Source organism: Panthera uncia (assembly GCF_023721935.1).
Source record: "Panthera uncia isolate 11264 chromosome A1 unlocalized genomic scaffold, Puncia_PCG_1.0 HiC_scaffold_17, whole genome shotgun sequence".
In the NCBI taxonomy this organism is placed as follows: domain Eukaryota; kingdom Metazoa; phylum Chordata; class Mammalia; order Carnivora; family Felidae; genus Panthera; species Panthera uncia.
The window spans coordinates 19,924,570-19,943,052 of NW_026057577.1; the positions used below are offsets into that span (position 1 = coordinate 19,924,570).

Below are 18,483 nucleotides of genomic sequence, written 5' to 3' on the forward strand. Positions count from 1 at the left end.
AGATCCTTGCTCGGGGCCTCTTGCGTCACTGGCGATGAGTGCGCAGAGGACCGGGTTCGAACCTGCAATAAACGACCCTTGCCGCTTGGCTTTGGCTCTGGACTCTGGTGGTTTGTTTTCGGGGGGGTCTCTCGAATAGGGGCATATCACTTATCACTTCTAAGAGTTTTACTCTTTCCCTTGTTAAACCAATAAAAGGCATGAAAGCTAAGGTCTTTGGTTTTTGGATTTTTTTCTAATGACAGTTTGTCTAAGACAATAGATTTTGGTAAATCTATTGTCTTAGAATTTGGTAAATCTATTGTCTTAGAATTAAAGAATTAGAGCCCAACACATGTAAGTATTAACAAACTTTATAGAATTCCTGGATGGGTATCTTACTTCACTTTGTAAGTTAGTGCCCAGGAGCCAAACAACTCCTATATAAAGAACTAAGCAGACATAGAGGGTAATCTTAACACAATGATAGACACAGAATCAAAATTGATAGGAAATTGAGAGATGTACCACATCTACAGATAAACTCTGATCACTAATTATTATGTGGTTAATAAAATAAGAATTCTGTTCTTCTCGCTATTTTAAAAAATAAAATCCCCTTAATCTATGCACTGCTTAACTCTAGCTATTTTTAACTCAAATGGCTCAATATCAACTACATATGTTGTAGCATTATTCTTAGCTCTCCATATGAACTAATTAATTTGATCCTTAAAATACCGTATGAGATATACATGTAGCCTTTTAAAGATAAGAAAACTTAGTCACAAAGACTATAAATAAGTTGCCCAAGATCACACTGAACCGTGACCCAAACCCAGGCAGGCCTGATCTAGAGTATGTGATCCTAACCCCTACACCTCCCTTAACCATCAGTAGTGAATATAGTAGTCTCACATTATCATTATAACAAGTTACCCACAAGTTAGGTGGCTTAAGCAATATCAGTTAATTATCTTACAGTTCTAGAGATCAGAAGTTCAAAATGGCTTTCACTGGCTAAAATCATGATATTGGCAAGTCTGCGTTCCTTTGTGGCTCGAGAGGAGAAGCTGGTTCCTTGCCTTTTTCAGCTTCAAATGGTCATGTGCCTTCTTTGGGTTGTTGGCCCGTTCCTGTATCTTCAAAGTCTGCAGGGTAGCACCTTTAAGAATCTTTCTCTGTTTCAGTCATCATACCAGCTTCTTCTATAACTGATTCTCTTTCCTCCCTTAGAAGAGGGAGGACCCTTTTAACTACATTCGGCCCACTCAGAAAATCCAGAAAAATCTCCCCATTACAAAATATTTCATTGAATCACAACTGAGAAGTCCCTAGTACCCTGCAATGTAACATATTCACAGGTTCTGGGGATTAGGACATGGACATCTTTGAAGGGGTATTATTCACTCTACACTCACTGTGCATCACAATTAATGTTAAAGAGGAGAACTTGAATTGTATGTGGGAATGAGAAGTGATTGTTGTGACTTTTGATCCCATTCTCCAATACTTTTTCACATCTCAGTTATGAATCATTTCTCAAATTAGACTAAATTAGTACTATCTCTTTGTTTTAAACAGGAAAAAAAATTGCTTTGAGACCTTCCTAGCATGTGTATACTTCATGTTTATGACTGTTATTTTATTTTATTATTTTTTAATGTTTATTTATTTTTGAGAGACAGAGACAGAATGTGAGTGGGGGAGGGGCAGAGAGACAGGGAGACAGAATCTGAGGCAGGTTCCAGGCTCTGAGCTGTCAGCACAGAGCCCCACGTGGGTCCTGAACTCATGAGCTATGAGGTCATGACCTGAGCTAAAGTCGGCCGCCCAACCAACTGAGCCACCCACACACCCCTATGACTGCTATTTTAAACAGACTATTCTCGTCTGATTGCTGAGGCTAGGACTTCCAACACAATGTTGAACAACAGTGGTGAGAGTGGACATCCCTGTTCTGTTTCTGACCTTATGGGGAAAGCTCTCAGCTTTTCCCCATGGAAGATGATACCAGCTGTGGATCTTTCATATATGGCCTTTATGATCTTGAGGTATGTTCCTTCTATACCTACTTTCTTGAGGGTTTTTATCAAGAAAGGGTGCTACATTTTGTCAAATGCTTTTTTAGCATCTATTGAAAGGATCATATGGTACTTATCCTTTCTTTTATTAATGTGATGTATCATGTTGGTTGAAGGGTGGATAGTGAATCAGCCAGGAATGCATCCCAGGAATAAATCCCACTTGATTGTGGTGAATAATTTTTTTAATGTATTGTTGGATTTGGTCTGCTAGTATCTTGTTGAGAATTTTTGCATCCACGTTCATCAGGGAGATTGGTCTGTAACTCTCCTTTTGAGTGAGGTCTTTGTCTGGTTTTTCAAATCAAGGTAATGCTGGCCTCATAGAATAAATTTGGAAGTTTTCCTTCCATTTCTATTTTTTGGAACAGCTTCAAAAGAAAATGTATTAACACTTCTTTAAATGTTTGGTAGAATTCCCCTGGGAAGCCATCTGGCCCTGGACTCTTGTTTATTGGGAGATTTTTGATTACTGATTCGATTTCTTTACTGTATGAATCTGTTCAAATTTTCTACTTTTTCCTGTTTCAGTTTCAGTAGTTTGTATGTTTCCAGGAGTTTGTCCATGTCCATGGTATATAACTTCTCCCAACATTCTCTTATTATTGTTCGTATTTCTGTGGTGTTGGTTGTTATCTCTCCTCTTTCATTCATGATTTTATTTATTTGGGTCCTTTCCTTTTTCTTTTTGATAAACCTGGTAAGGGGTTTATCAATTTTGTTAATTCTTTCAAAGAACTAGCTCCTGGATTCATTGATCTGTTCTGTTTATTTTGTATTTATTTTTTTATTTTGATACCATTGATTTCTGCTCTAACCTTTATTATTTCCCTTCTTCTGCTGATTCTGGGCTTTATTTGCTGCTCTTTTTCCAGCTCCTTTAGGTGGAAGCTAGGTTGTGTATTTGAGACCTTTCTTCATTCTTTAGGAAGGCCTGGATTGCTATATACTTCCCTCTTCTGACCGTCTTTGCTGTATCCCAGAGGTTTCGGGTTGTCGTGTTTTCATTTTCATTGGCTTCCATGTACTTTGTAATTTCCTCTTCAATTGATTGGTTAGCCCATTCATTCTTTAGTAGGATGCTCTTTAATTTCCAAGTGTTCTTGGTCTTTCCAAATTTTTTTCTTTTGGTTGATTTCAAGTATCATAGTGTTGTGGTCTGAAAATACACACAGTACTTGTTGAGGGCTGATTTGCGACCCAGTATGTGATCTGTTCTAGAGAGTGTTCCCTGTGCACTCAAGAAGAAAATGTATTCTGCTGCTTTAGCATGAAATGTTCTGAAGGTATCTGTTAGCTCTATCCAGTCCAGTGTGTCATTCAAAGCCATTGTTTGTTGATTTTCTGCTTAGATGATCTGTCCATTGCTATAAACGGGGTGTTGAAGTCCCCTACTATTATGGTATTATTATCAATGAGTGTCTTTATGTTTGTGATTAATTGATTTATATATTTGGGTTCTATCGTGTTGGGGGCATAAGTATTTACAATGGTAGATCTTTTTGGTGAATAGACCCCTTAATTATGATATAATACCCTTCTTCATCTCTTGTTACAGTCTTTGTTTTAAAGTCTAGTTTGTCTGATATAAGCATGGCTAATCCAGCTTTCCTTTGACATCCATGAGCATGATAGATGCTAAAAAATGAAAGATATCCAAATCAGCAAGGAAGAAGTCAAACTTTCATCCTTCACAGACGACAAGATACTCTACATGTAAAACCCAAAAGGTTCCACCAAAAAACTGCTAGAAATGATGCATGAATTCAGCAAAGTCACAAAATATAAAATCAATGTGTAGAAATCAGTTGTACTTCTATACACCAATAATGAAGCAGCAGAAAGAGAAATCAAGGAATAAATCCCATTCACAACTGCACCAAAACCCATAAAATACCTAGGAATAAATATAACCAAAGATGTGAAAAATCTATACACTGAAAACTATAGAACACTTATGAAAGAAATGGAAGACAACACAAAAAATTGAAAAACATTCCATGCTCATGTATTGGAAGAACAAATATTGTTAAACTATTGACACGACCCAAAGCAATCTACATATTCAATGCAATCCTATCAAAATAACATCAGCATTCTTCACAGACATAGAACAAACAATCCTAAAATTTGTAGGGTATCAGAAAAAAAAAAACCCAAATAGCCAAAGGAATCCTGCAAAAGAACACCAAAGCTGGAGGCATCAGAATTCTGGACCTCAAGCTGTATTACAAAGCTATAATCATCAAGACAGCATGGTAGTAGCACAAAAACAGACAGATAGATCAATGGAACAGAATAGAGAATTCAGAAATGGACCCACAAACATATGGCCAACTAATCTTTGACAAAGCAGGAAAGAATATGAAATGGAAACAAGACAGTCTCTTCAGGAAATGGTGCTGGGAAAACTGGACAGCAACACGCAGAAGAATGAACCTGGACCACTTTCTTACACCATACACAAAAATAAACTCAAAATGGATGAAAAACTTAAATGTAAGGCAGGAAACCATCAAAATCCTAGAAAACAGTCAACAATCTCTTTGACCTTGGCACAGCAAATTCTTTAAAATTCTTTTTTTAACGTTTATTTATTATTGAGAGACAGAGCATGAGCATGGGAGGGGCAGAGAGAGGAGGAGACACAGAATCTGAAGGAGGCTCCAGGTTCTGAGCTATTAGCACAGAGCCCGACGAGGGGCTCGAACTCACAAACCCAGCCAGATCAGGTTAAGAACCTACTGAGCCACCCAGGGGCCCCTTGGCACAGCAACTTCTTACTAAACCTATCTCCGAAGGCAAGGGAAACAAAAGCAACAATGAACTATTGGGACTTATCAAGATAAGAGCTCTGTATGGCAAAGGAAACAATCAACGAAACTAAAAGCTAAGGGTCAGAATGGGAGAAGAAATTTGCAAATGACATATTGGATAAAGGGCTAGTATCCAAAATCTATAAAGAACTTACCAAGTTCAACACCCAAAAAAACAAATAATCCAGTGAAACAAATGGGCAAAAGACCTGAACAGAGACTTTTCCCAAGAAGGTATCTAGAGGGCTAACAGACAAATATCACCCATCATGAGGCAAGTATAAATCAAAATCATAATGAGATACATCCTCACACCTATCAGAACGGGTAAAATTAGTACCTCGGGAAACAACAGATGTTGGCAAGGATATGGAAAAAGGGGAAACCTTTGGCACTGTTGGTGGTAATGTAAATAAACTGTTGCTGCCACTCTGGAAAACTGTATGGAGGATCCTCAAAAAATTTAAAAAAGAGCTACCCTATGACCCAGCAATTGCAGTACTAGGTATTTATCCAAGGGATACAGGTGTGCTTTTTAGAAGGCGCACATGCACCCCCATGTTTATAGCAGTGCTATCAACAATAGCCAAATCATGGAAAGAGCCCAAATGTCCAATGAGTGACAAATGGATAAAGAAGATGTGGTATATATACATATGTGTGTGTGTGTGTGTGTGTGTGTGTGTGTGTGTAATGGAGCATTACTTAGCGATCAAAAAGAATGAAATATTGCCATTTGCAACATGGTGGATGGAGTTAGGATGTATTATGCTAAGCAAATAAGTCAGTCGAAGAAAAATACCATATGATTTCCCTCATATGTGGAATTTAAGAAACAAAACAGATGAACATAAGGGAAGGGAAGGGAAGGGAAGGGAAGGGAAGGGAAGGGAAGGGAAGGGGAGGGAAGGAAAAATGAGATAAAAACAGAGAGTCAAACCATAAGAGACTCTTAAATACAAAGAACAGACTGATGGTTGCGGGCGAGGTGTTGTATGGATGGATGGGCTAACCAGGTGATGGGCACTGAGAAGGGCATTTGTTGGGATGGGCACTGGGTGTTATATTTAAGCGAAGAATCACAAAATTCTACTCCTGAAACCATTATTACACTATATGTTAACTAACTTGGACTTAAGTAATTTTTTTTAAAAAAAAGTAAAAATAAACAGACTATGCTTTACTTGCTTCTAGATACACACAGAGCCTAAGTCAAAAGGCATACAGCCAAAGGCCTGAATGTATGTGGAGTGTCTCCAATGTGAGAATAATCTATTACCAGACCAGACTGCATTGATGTAGACCCAGGTGACGCTGAACTTGTAAACAGCCATGATTACAGATGGCAGGCGGATGGCCTAAACATAGCTCGAGACAGAAATTCCCTCTTTATCTCCTTACCATTTTCTTGTATTAGAGGTAGAAAATTTGAAAGATAAATTTAAGAGATGGAGTAGTGTGCCAAGTACTTAGCAAACCCCCACTGGAGAAACAAACTAAATTCAAATCTAAACCCAATAGGTATTATTAGAAGTTTCCTCCCTCATATGTAAATTAAATATGGTAATTACTTTCCTGCGTGTTTCCCTCTGCAAAGGATGGAATTGTAACAATGATCCAAGCGCGGGAAGTGGCAGGGGGTGATGGAGAGTCGCATTATGAGATATTGTCAGAAACATTTCATCTCTATGGATTCCTGCAAGCATCCTGGGCAAGAAGAACAAAAGAACAGTGGCCAGCTCAAAATCACCAAGTCCTTCTCTTGACAAACATCTAAAACTGTGTACTGTACTAGGAAAAGACTAACTTTATATATACATACTTACTGTAAGCACCCAGGTCTTTGTTGTGCTTCAAGAACATCTATCTGCTCTGCACACACTTAGCATTTCAAAACACTATTTAAAAAAACAAACAAACTGGGAGACCAGTCAATCAGATTAAAGAATGGACAATGTGAAGTTTCCCCTGATATTTGAACATTCCTCTTTGGAAAACTGTGCACAGGTGCGATCAGAGCAAACAAAGACAATTCGCTTTTACAATGAAGTAGCTTAATGCTTTCCTTAAAAGTGTAACTTGATTAATTTCTTTTATGAGGCTAAGCAGGATGATCCAAGAAGAAAAATGTCATGTAGCTACAGAGTATTATGATTCATTATAATAAAGGCCAGGATAATAACAACCTAATAATAGAATATGGATAGACTTTAAGGCAACAATTCAATGGAATTTATAGAAAGCAGCAAGCAGCTTTAAAGAAAACGGGATGGGCACTTCTCATGGCAAAACACGCATCTTGTTTGTCCCAGGGAGGATGAAATACAAATTGGTGATCTTTCCATTTATGTTGGTGGGAGAAGCTCCGGGGTAGAGAACACCAGCGCTCCTTCCAAACGGATGCAGCAAGAAGTTACTCCTATCAGCTTGTGTTTAATGTTATAAATCTGACCTACTTGTCAGCATCATGATTCATGACAGCAAACAGAGAGAGTGTGAAGCCCGCATTTCTGTGGGTAGGGAATAGATTACAGTATTTAGACAGCTTTCACGCCCAGTCCCAGCCAGTCTTGCTGGACATAAAAGAAACTCCAGAAAATTCTGCAGTTCTACTGCAGACTCAGAGTGAGATTCAGGGAGATGAATCATTTCTTGCTGAAGGTAAGTGTCTTGAATATAGCCTCAAAGCCTACACTGGCAACCTTAGGGAAAAATCTTTTTTCTTGTGTGTGAATAAAAAACTCCCATTGATCCTAAATAAATTAGAGATATGTGTTGAGGAGCTTCTCTATGTCTTTATCCTCATGGGCTGGTGGAAAACTACCTAAAGGAAGAAGCATTTATATGTATGTGTCTTATGCTTGCCGGATGAGGTTGGTAGCGACTCTGGTCTGTTCAACAACAAATGTCTCCACTGGTGGTATGAATTCCGCTCTTAGTGACCGCACGTCATGACTTAGCCCTAAATTTGTTCTCTCTCTAGTTACTCAACACTTACTGGGCAACTACTGTATACAAGGTACTGTGCTGGGTTGTAGAGATACAAATGTAAAAGACAACACGAGTTCAAGAAAGTTGGGTCAAAAAAATGTAGATACTCTCCCCGCAAAATGTTATCACATGGTTTTGTAAACATGCTTAGGGAAAAAACACAGCATTTCTGAGGAGGTAAGAGTCAGAGGCTGCTTCCTAAAGAACAAAACATATGGATTTGATTTTGTGGGATAATCAAGTGCTTGACATTTTGTAGCAAAGGGGAAAGAAAGAAGTATTTTGCTTAGAAAGAATAGCGTGAACAAAAAAAAATCATGGAGCAAAAAACAAAAATGTTATGCTAGAAGACTAGCTAGTAGAGTGTTGGAATAAGGGCTTCTTACTCAAGGAGGGGAAGAAGGGCAGATCAATCTAAAAGGGCTTGTTGGTGAAACTCACTAAAAAATATGCTACACAGACATTTTAAACTTCATTATGTATGTATTGTGTTTTCTGGTGTGTTTAAGTTTAGTTGTGGGTTAGAAACAGAATGTTGATGGAATGTGGCTTGAGGAGGTGATGACAGAGGCAGGAGGAATCCAACGGAATCCGGAAAAAGGGCAGGAAGAGAGTGCGTTGCAGAGGAAGGAATGAAATTGGGGAAAAGATTAGAGATGAAATTCAAAGTCTTTTGTCACACACACGCACACACGCACACACACACACACACAATGCCTTGTGTTTATCTTGAATCACTGTGTAAACTCAGTTTCTTTTAGGAAGGAACATAGTGGAGTAGCAGAAAAAAGATAAAGAACTTAAACAGGAGCAGACTGAAAGAGTAGGTCCAGGTAGAGATGTCCAGGACCAAGGTGAGCTTGGACTGAATATAAACTCTGGGCAGAATGTAAGGGTTTGGGAGAGAGCACGGTGGGGCTGGCATTTCATACCACGGCTATAAAATAGACTCCCTAGAAGGATCTGTTCACAGAGAGGGAAGTGGAACAGACACCAAGGCAATGCTAATGGGATATGTGTTCATTTTGCTTCACTCAGAAAGTTCACTTCCAGTGACTGGATCTGGAGGGATGGAGTGGATAGATTTGAACCAGAGATGATGCTGAGTCCTCCTAACACTCTTGGGCTCCCCATGTGTCTTCTCCATTTATCCATTATAAAAGTCATACATGTGTATCAGGCTTTCCTGAGGTGTCCAAAAGTGAGATCACAGTCTGTGAAAAAAAGATTTTGCATTTCTCATAACACAAGGGAAAAGTAGTATAGAAGCTAAATCCCTCATGACATGCGTTCCCATGATTGCTTCCAGTTCCTAAGTTGGTTTCTTATCCTTCCCAAAACTCCATCTCTAAATCTGCTGTATTAAATGACAACCATCTTTTAAGGATACAGTCCCCCCCTTCCCCAAGGGCCTGATCTTCTAGGTTTCTTCCTTCCCCAGCAAAACAATTCTGTACATCTGGGTTATTTTGTCTACAATAACATGCCTCACAGACCTTTAGATAAGGTAATTCAAGGTGGCTGTAAGGACTCCAGGTCTAGTCTCCTTAAGGTCCTCCTGTGAGGATATGAAAATATATGTGGGTTGTTTTTTTGGGTTTTTTTTTTTTGAGTGTCCAGGGGATACGTGTTGGAATACTAGTGTAATTTATTCTCTACTCTTCATACTACACCTATGAGAAATTGGTGTTGGTTAAATAAACCTCATCCACATGGGGTGATTCAGGTTAGGCTACCTGATGCTTGATCTGGGAATTCAGTCAAGCCTCCAACAGCTCTAATATGACCCTCTTTCACCCACAGACATGATCATCAGCAAGTGTGTTCTACACAACAGAAAGCCAGAGCATTGCCCTGTGTCTATCCCCACAAATGTTTCTGGTCTTGTCACGTACCCCAGTGGCACAGACTCCCTTCTGTTTCTGTAGAACAGATTTATCCACGTGGAGTCTGTGCCAGGCCTTTTCATCCTTCCGAGTTTCTTGTTGACAATTGTTAATCCAGTGAAAGCCATACTATAATGGGGGTGAGGGGTCACTGAAACATGTAAAGGTGGAGATAGAAGTTGGCAGTCACGGGAAGGGAGTGAAGGCTACATTCAGGAAAAGAATTTTTAGGATGAGAAACATTTGAGGACATTAATAGCCTGAGAGAAAATTCTAAGTGGGGAGGAAGAGAAGCAAGACACAGGAGAGATGGTGTAAATGATGGTTCAGGAACCCAGAAAAGGCAGGAGAGTTTGGAATGAAAGACTGAAGTGGAAATATCTAAGATTGCTGGTTCCTGTTCCCCTCAAATGGAAGAAATGGATGAGCACAATGAAAACATTTTTATGTTTGTTTATCAGAGTTGTCAGACTAAAAGTCATTTAAGTACAGAAGCCTGCTTTATCCCTCGTAGGGTTGTCAGTCTGTCCCCTTGTTGACACAACTGCAAACTGAAAAAAGGTGAATTGCATGCCATCAAGAAGCCACGCTTCTGTTGGGAAGAGAGAACAGTAAGCAATTACGACAAATTAATATACACAATGTTATAAGTTATTATAGCAATTCTGTAATAATTTTCTAAATATGGTATCTTGCTCTTGTACTTAAATAGGAAGGGACTGAGAAGTCTCTTACAAAATGTGACACCTTTTTACAAGAAAGAAAACGTTTAACATAAAGGGATAAGAACTAACCTAGAATTGTGGCAGAGTGGAAAACCTATTTTGTAAGATTACAGAATTAGAAGTGTTTTGTTTCTGCTTTTATTTGGATCACTGCATATCAACTTCATGAATTTAAGAGCTGTATGAACCAGAAAAAAAAAAAAAAAACACTGCTAGAATGATTTTGAACCAAACTAATCAGTTTCAGAAATGTATAGCTGAAATTGATTCTAGCATTTAACACAATGCTAAATATGGCCATTATACAAAAATCGCAATGTTGAATCCGTGGAATACCAACTGGTATTGGAGGGCACGAAGGAAGGAAAGAACTTTAGCTCTCACATTGAAACACATAGTTGAACCTTATTAATAGACATTATAAACGACCTATTTCTTCTCTCTCTCTCTCTCTCTCTCTCTCTCTCTCTCTCTCTGTCTCTTCCCCACCTAATGCATTCCACCCTCACACATACACAGAGAGCAAGAGGATTTCATACAATCGCTCCCACAGAAAGAGACTGCGAGATATCTCCCACAGAAGTCTGCATTCAGTTCTAACTGGCTGGAGAAGCTGGATTCCATTCCTAGCTCCAACAGGACTTTGACTCCACATTACCACACTGAGGAGTTGCCACAATAAATACTATCTTTAAAACCTCTTAAAGCTCCATAGAGAAATATCTTATAATTACTCAGTGACATGTTACTTAAATTGGCAAACCAGGACAGCAGCAATGCCATAAGGTGTGTAACAAAATAACAAAATAACAAATGATGGCCAAGAATGACCCTGGAACATTTCTGGGCATGAATCCTTGTTGATCACAGAACTTACTTGATAGGCAACCACTTGACAGGTTTTGAGACAAAATAAAGATAACATTTCCTATTTTAACTAGAAAATATATGTTTCTCATCTGTTTCTCAGATAGAAACAATGTCTATTATTTCCCAAGAGAATTATGACTTTGTTCAGAGCAGAAATTGTCTAGCTGGGTGACCTTGTGACCTGCTTATAGCCAATAAGATCTGAACAGAACGTAGCTGAAAACAGTGGCATCACAGTAACCTTTCTTTGTAAAAGAGGCAGACCAGGCAGGTTGTATTCTTCACGGTTTCTTTCTGTCTCACTTTGCAGAGGTAATGGCTGGATCTGCAGCAGACATTTTGTGACCACAAGACAAGCATAGATAAGAAAATGAACATTCTGAGATGACAAAGCAGAAAGGAAAAAAAGATCCTAATGGCATCCTTGAGCAAGGGAACCAACACTACCATCCAGGAACTCTGGATATCTTGTTTTATAAATAAAATACATCCCAATGTTTAAGCGGTTTTTTATGAACATATTCTTTTTTGCAGCCAAATATATTCCTGATACACCACGGGTTTTCCCCAATTAGATTTTCCTTACCATCTGACCACACTCTTGCCTTGTTTTTCTCTGGCACTTGGTTTGACAGAGAAGTTCAACCTAACATCCTGAAAACAGCCTGCCCCAAATCTCTATCCGTTTCCTTGCCAATTGTAATTACTACATTCTTTTGCCTACTGCTTGCCTCCTGCTTCTGTCCTAGCAGCCAATCTCATCCCCCTTACCCTCTGCCTACTCCACAAGTTTGGGTATGCTTAAATGATCCCAGCTTCATATTATCTCCACCTCCCACACAGCTCTCATCACACAAAAAGGTACTCCTTTCCAATGTCTACCACCATAGCCCCACCTTGGAACCTAATTCAACCCTATACCATGACTTATCTCACTTCATCAATATTTACTGAGCCCATGCTGCACGTACATGTTGTGAACATAAAATGTACTCATTAAATGCGTGGACACTAAAGGTAGAGCAACTGGGTTCCAATCCTACGACACCAGACAGTTATTTAAACTCTCAAAGCATCAATTCCCCATCTGTAAAGTAGGGACAATAATATCAGATACATTCCTTAGGATTTTCTGAGAATTAAGTGAGCCCATTCATGTAAAAGTACTTAGCACAGTGTGTGACTCATCACAAGAACTCAGCACACAATTTATGGACCATGGCATTTGCAAAGTTGTGTAACCTAGACTTCTGCAATAAGGAACTTAATATCCATATGGGGGAAGTGCTAGGAAGCTAGTTAGCAAATCTCAATAATAATTACAGTTTAAGATGGACTATTTGTGTTAGTAAAGGATATAAAAACAAAAAAAATATTTTTATTTTGGGTGATAAAGACCCCAGGAAAGGGAGATTATGAATGCAGTCTCGAAAGTAATGTATATAGGCCTTCACTTTCCCTTCTCTCGTGCAGCTTTCTTCAAGTATTCCTTGGCCACAAAACCCCCCTCAGCTGAATCTGACTCCCTTTACTTAGATAATGTGAGTGTCGCTCTAAATAGCATGGGGATGGAGAGACGATATGAGCCAATGGAGCCATCTATGAAGGTCAGACACAGAGCACTGAGGCAGAACTTTGTCTTCTGTTCTGGCTGGTTTCATGGGCCTCTGGATATCGCCAGCTCTCTGCAGCCCTTCAGGATAAGGCTCTTTCCTCTTCCAGTCACTACACGGAGGTCCAGCTGACATACTCGATGGTAGAGATGGGATATTTTGGTGTGAGTCATCAAGGGTATGAGGCACAGAAGAGCTGAGCTGCTCTAAACCTTCCAAGTGCTGCTCAAGTGTTACGTGACCAAGAGCTGGGCGGAAGCTGAGTCCGGGGGGGATTCATGCTGCAGGGGGGCTCCACAAGGCTCCAGCTGATCCTGGAAGGCTGGAGCCACAGTGTAGTGCTCCCTCAGTCTAACCTGGTGCTCTGACTCAGCATGCATGTGACAGGGAGCTCTTCTCCAGTGTTATTTGAGAGACGGAAATCCTTCTGTGTTATGTTTTAGTTTCATGCTTCAATGTTGTAGCTCAACCATTTTAATACATGGCCTCCAGCCAGGGAGCACAATAGATTAAGACTTGTTCCAGCACGCATTATAGGCTTCTTTCTTTTCTATCATTAATTCCCCCGTTATGGATAAAGCTGTCTCTCTATGTATATACACACATTATATATACACACACATACACAGTATATGCGTGTGTGTATATATATATACACACACACACACACGTCATATGTATATACACATTGTTATATATACACACATACATTATATATGCACTCACACATTATATATACACACATTTATATATATACACATATACATACATTATATATATACAAATTATATATACATACATACATTATATACACATACACACATTATATGTATATATACATGCATACATTATATAAACACACATATGCATGCAATTATATATACATAGACACATTATATATACACACATTACATATATACACACATGCATTTTATAAACACACATATATACATACATTATATGTATACACATACACTATGTACACACATATATACACATTATATATATACACACAGAACATTGTATACACACACATACATATACATTATATGTATGTGTATAACGTATATACACACACGTTATATATATATATACACATACATTTATGCACACAAATATATATATACATATTATATATACACACACACACGCATTATATATATACCTACACATTATATATACACACATTTTATCTATATACACACATATTATCTATATACACATTATATATACACACACATTTTATTTGTATACACACATATTATATATATACACACATGTTATGTATATACACACATTACATATGTATACACACATACATTATACATACACATGCATATATACACACATTAATATATATACATTTATATGTATATACACATACATTATATATATTCACACACACTATAAACATACATACACATTATGTACATATACACACACATATATACACACTTTTTATATTTATACACATATACACACACATATTGTGTATGTGTGTGTATATATATATATATATATACACACACACTGACACTTTATATATACACATACACACATACACTCACATTATATATATATATATACAAACTTTATATACACATATACATTATATATACACACACATTGTATAAATACACATGTTACATATATATACACAGACATTATATGTATGGACACACATTTTATCCACATCATATCCATATATACACAAACACACACATATTATATATATATACCCAAACAGTATGCGTGTATATACACATACATACACACATTTGATATGTGTATTGGCTAAATATTGGCAATATAAACATATACATACTTTAATGTAAATACCCAAAATATACACATATGTTAGGGAAATGGCATAATGACCTTCCACATACTCGTTATCTAGCTTCACAATTATAATCAAATAAAGCAGTTTTTAAAAAGTCACCAAAAATACATGTATCTTATTAGGCTAGTAGCCAGGACAACGTTCTCTATATTTATATAACTATTTAAATATCTATGCAAATAGTGCTTATGAATATTACAAATATTTATACAAATATATATTTACATTAATAAGTGCCCTAGTGGCACTTTACAGAAGTGAAACCTTTGTTTTAAGGTCATTTTCTGTCTTCTCCATCATCTAGGATCAGGTAGGAACTCTCTGGTTAGAGGCAACACACACACACACACACACACACACACACACAAATTTCATCCTGGCAAGACAGCAGATTATGATTCCATTCTTACTCGATTGCTCACATAGCTTTAATATCTGCCTGTATGCACTGGTTTATCCTACTCTTAAATCTCCTGACCTCTTCTATCATGCTCCTTTCACCTCTTCCACCCACACTGTTGTTGGGACTCAAGAACTGAGAAACCATGTTTTCCCTGCATCAGAGCCTCAGGGCTGCACTGAGTAACTGTGAAGTCTGTTCCCTGCAGCCTTCACGTTCCCTCTGCTCTTTTCCCTGCTCTCTGCCACCTCCTTGGATTAGTTAACTCTGTACTCCCACCCCCACAAGATTGAATGCAGGGGCATGACCTATTCATTGACAAATCACCTAGAACAAAATGCACAGATATAGCAGCTAATCTGTGTGCTAAAACGCCTGGTTCAAAGATTGACGATCCCTGTTGCCCACATTCCTACAGCAAGAGCATCCTCTCTAGACACAACATCATAATTGCTCCCTGTTACCTGGTGTATCAGATTGACATGCCTCAACTTGGTTATAGAGACCTTTTGCCCAAACTCTGGCCTTTCTCATGTATGGTATTACTTCTCTCACATAGAATCTACGATCAGCTAAAACTAAGCTATCCCCTGTTCCTCACCCAGAACATGCCCCTTCCTCTGGCCTTAGCACAGTGTGTTCCTGCCCTCCTTGTCCCTACCAAGAGCCTTTGAGCTCCTTCCAAATACCCCCCCCCCCCCCCCGCAGAAACAAGTAACCGCTCACCCAACCCCCATTCTCTGCTCAGGAGAGGTTCTGACCTCACACACTTCCTTCAACTCCCACTTCTCTTGCTTCAGCAAAGATTTTGCTCAGGAAGGACTCGCCTTCCTCACGTAGGTTGTTTACTTGCTTTACTGGACCCAGACCCTCGAAGGTTGTTGCTGTTCCATCGTGCCCGGTGAGACTAGTGTAACGTTCTTCGTCAGGAACACACTAGATAAATGTCAGTGATCAAAATGCAGCAATAAAGATTTTGTTTTTATGAGAGCAACTTCTCCCACAAAAGGAGGCTGGACGTCCTGACCTCCAACTTGTTGTAATTGTTGTTTTAAAACATACAGCACGGTAACATATTCCTAAGCTTGTTTTCCTCAATGGTTCATACCACTTGGACTAATGGAAAAAAATTTCATCATTGAGGTGCTTATGGCTATTGTGATCTACTAGCAAGTGTTAAAAGAAAACAAAAAAAAAACCCAATAATCAAAAAATCTATGGCTATAGGATGCTTCTTGAAATAAAAATATCTGCCCTTTCTTTATGATGGAAAAAAAAAAAAAAAAAAAACCAGAACAGAAAAATACCTCTGTGCTGGCAAGGGGCAAGTTCAGGCATCTAATGGATCTTTTTGTCAGCTGTCATTTGTTTCTACCGAGTGTTACATACCCTTTAGGGGAGATGAATACTGCTCATGTCTACAGAAAGACCCAGGGTGGCTTGGGGTGGGTTGTAGGCATTTCAAAGTCATTCTTCTTCTATATCTCTGCCTGTGTTGTTCAAGTGCCTATTTTCAATTTGCAGTTGTGCTGGGAAAACGTTTTGATTCTTGATTTAGAATGTGCACTCCCAGAAGGTTCCAAGAAGGTTTCAGGCAGAGAGATAAAGCCTGTCTCTTTATGCTTCTTTGCAGCATGTGCTCTGTGGCAATAATACATACCCCACGCTGTGCTTAAATCCCTGGTTTTATGAAAGTCAGTCCAATTCCTATTTGGTGGGTCTTTTGACATGCAAGTACCGTTCCCTGAGGAAGCAAGCCAGTTGCTGTGCTTTCTCTCTTCCTTTCTTTGTTTCCCACACTACACATGATTCCTAGGAAACCTGTAGCGTGAAAGGCACAGGAAAAACTGAAACTGCCATGAAAAAGTCAGCTGTAAACATATATCCGACGCTGTGCTCTATAGTAAAACGACCCCCCCCTTTTTTTTATGAAGATAATAAAGCTGGGGTTCTGTGCTTTGAGCAAGGGTGATATCAACATGCAGGCACCAGCCATCTGAGTACCAAATTACCCAAGCCAACAAAGGCCCGCAAACTCCTTTTCCCAGGTAATATAATCTGCAAATAAATCAAGTCCAAGAAAGCTGAGTGAAAGTTCAAATACATTAGAAGCTAAGACTGTTAAGCCAAGAACATACAATCAGACTCTGTCTGTAGCCAGAGGGGTTTGATCTCACCTCAGAAACAGCCTTCCATCTCACAAAATACTAAAAAGGCTTCCAAAAATTCTACCGCTCTTGCCAAAATGTGTCTTTCATCGCGTTAGTGAAGTGCTGTAAGCTCCTTGGAGAGGAGATTCTATATTTATGTAGAATGTTGTCATCTAGATGCTGGTATTTACTAGATTTTATTTCATAACATTTTTTTTTTCCAATCAGACTAGCTGGATTGAATTTCAAAATTGAGCTTTCCTTTTGGTGGTGGTAGTAGGGAATGGGGAGGTTGAAGAGCATCAAATCAAAATCTAATGAAGTTTCTAATGATCAAATAAATAATCACTTGACATTTATTGCCATGCTTGGCAATCTGCAGAAATGGAATGGAGCAGATATGCCTAAAGCCCCATTTCCCATAGATTTACATTATGCTACCACACAGAATTAAGCTGACATCAGCTCTTTAAGACCCACTAAAGCAGCAGATTTTACACAACTTGTTTAGATTTTTTTTTCTTCCTTCTCCACGATCCCATATTCCCTGAATAACTCTTTCTATCCATTTTCTATTCCTTGTTCTTTTGAGAGGCCTGCTGGAGCCTCCCTTCATGTCATTTCAGGCTATAACCCTGCAGTTTGAGTTTATCTTAGCTGTAAAATGCAACAGTAATTTATATGCTCCCTTACTCCAGCCTCCTCTGAGGCACGGGCTGCCAGCTGTCTACCCAGCAGTTTAAAGAAAGAGTGGTAATGAGCGAGAGTGCGGCAGGGGAGGGGGCGGCACCACATCAGAGTGCTTTATTTCTGCTTCCTTAGTGAGCACTGGGTCCACAGAAATGGCATTTTCTGGGGCTGACTGACAGCGGTGTAACCTCCTTCCTCCCCTCCAGCCCCACCTCCCCCCGCCTGCCTCACATCAGCCTTATGGGGACAAGTTTTCTTGTTTCTTCCTTTCATTTCTGAGTCAAGGAGAACAGAGCCAAAAGATGAGACGAAGCCTGATGTGGCACGGGGTGTGAGTTTCGAGTACAAACGTTGCCCCTCTCTACCCAGAATATGCTCTTGGAGCTTTAAGACAAAGCTCCCCAGTAGCTTAATGCACTCCACACCGTTAGGTTTT

The 18,483-nt window shown here is 39.0% G+C and overlaps 1 long non-coding RNA gene across 1 annotated transcript; it reads left to right on the forward strand.

The window, feature by feature from the left end:
- Positions 1–1,710: 1,710 nt before the first annotated feature.
- LOC125934856 (uncharacterized) lies at positions 1,711–12,666 on the forward strand. Its single transcript, XR_007461547.1, has 3 exons — positions 1,711–2,033; positions 10,271–10,367; positions 11,662–12,666. It is a non-coding gene; the product is annotated as an uncharacterized LOC125934856 (long non-coding RNA).
- Positions 12,667–18,483: the final 5,817 nt, after the last annotated feature.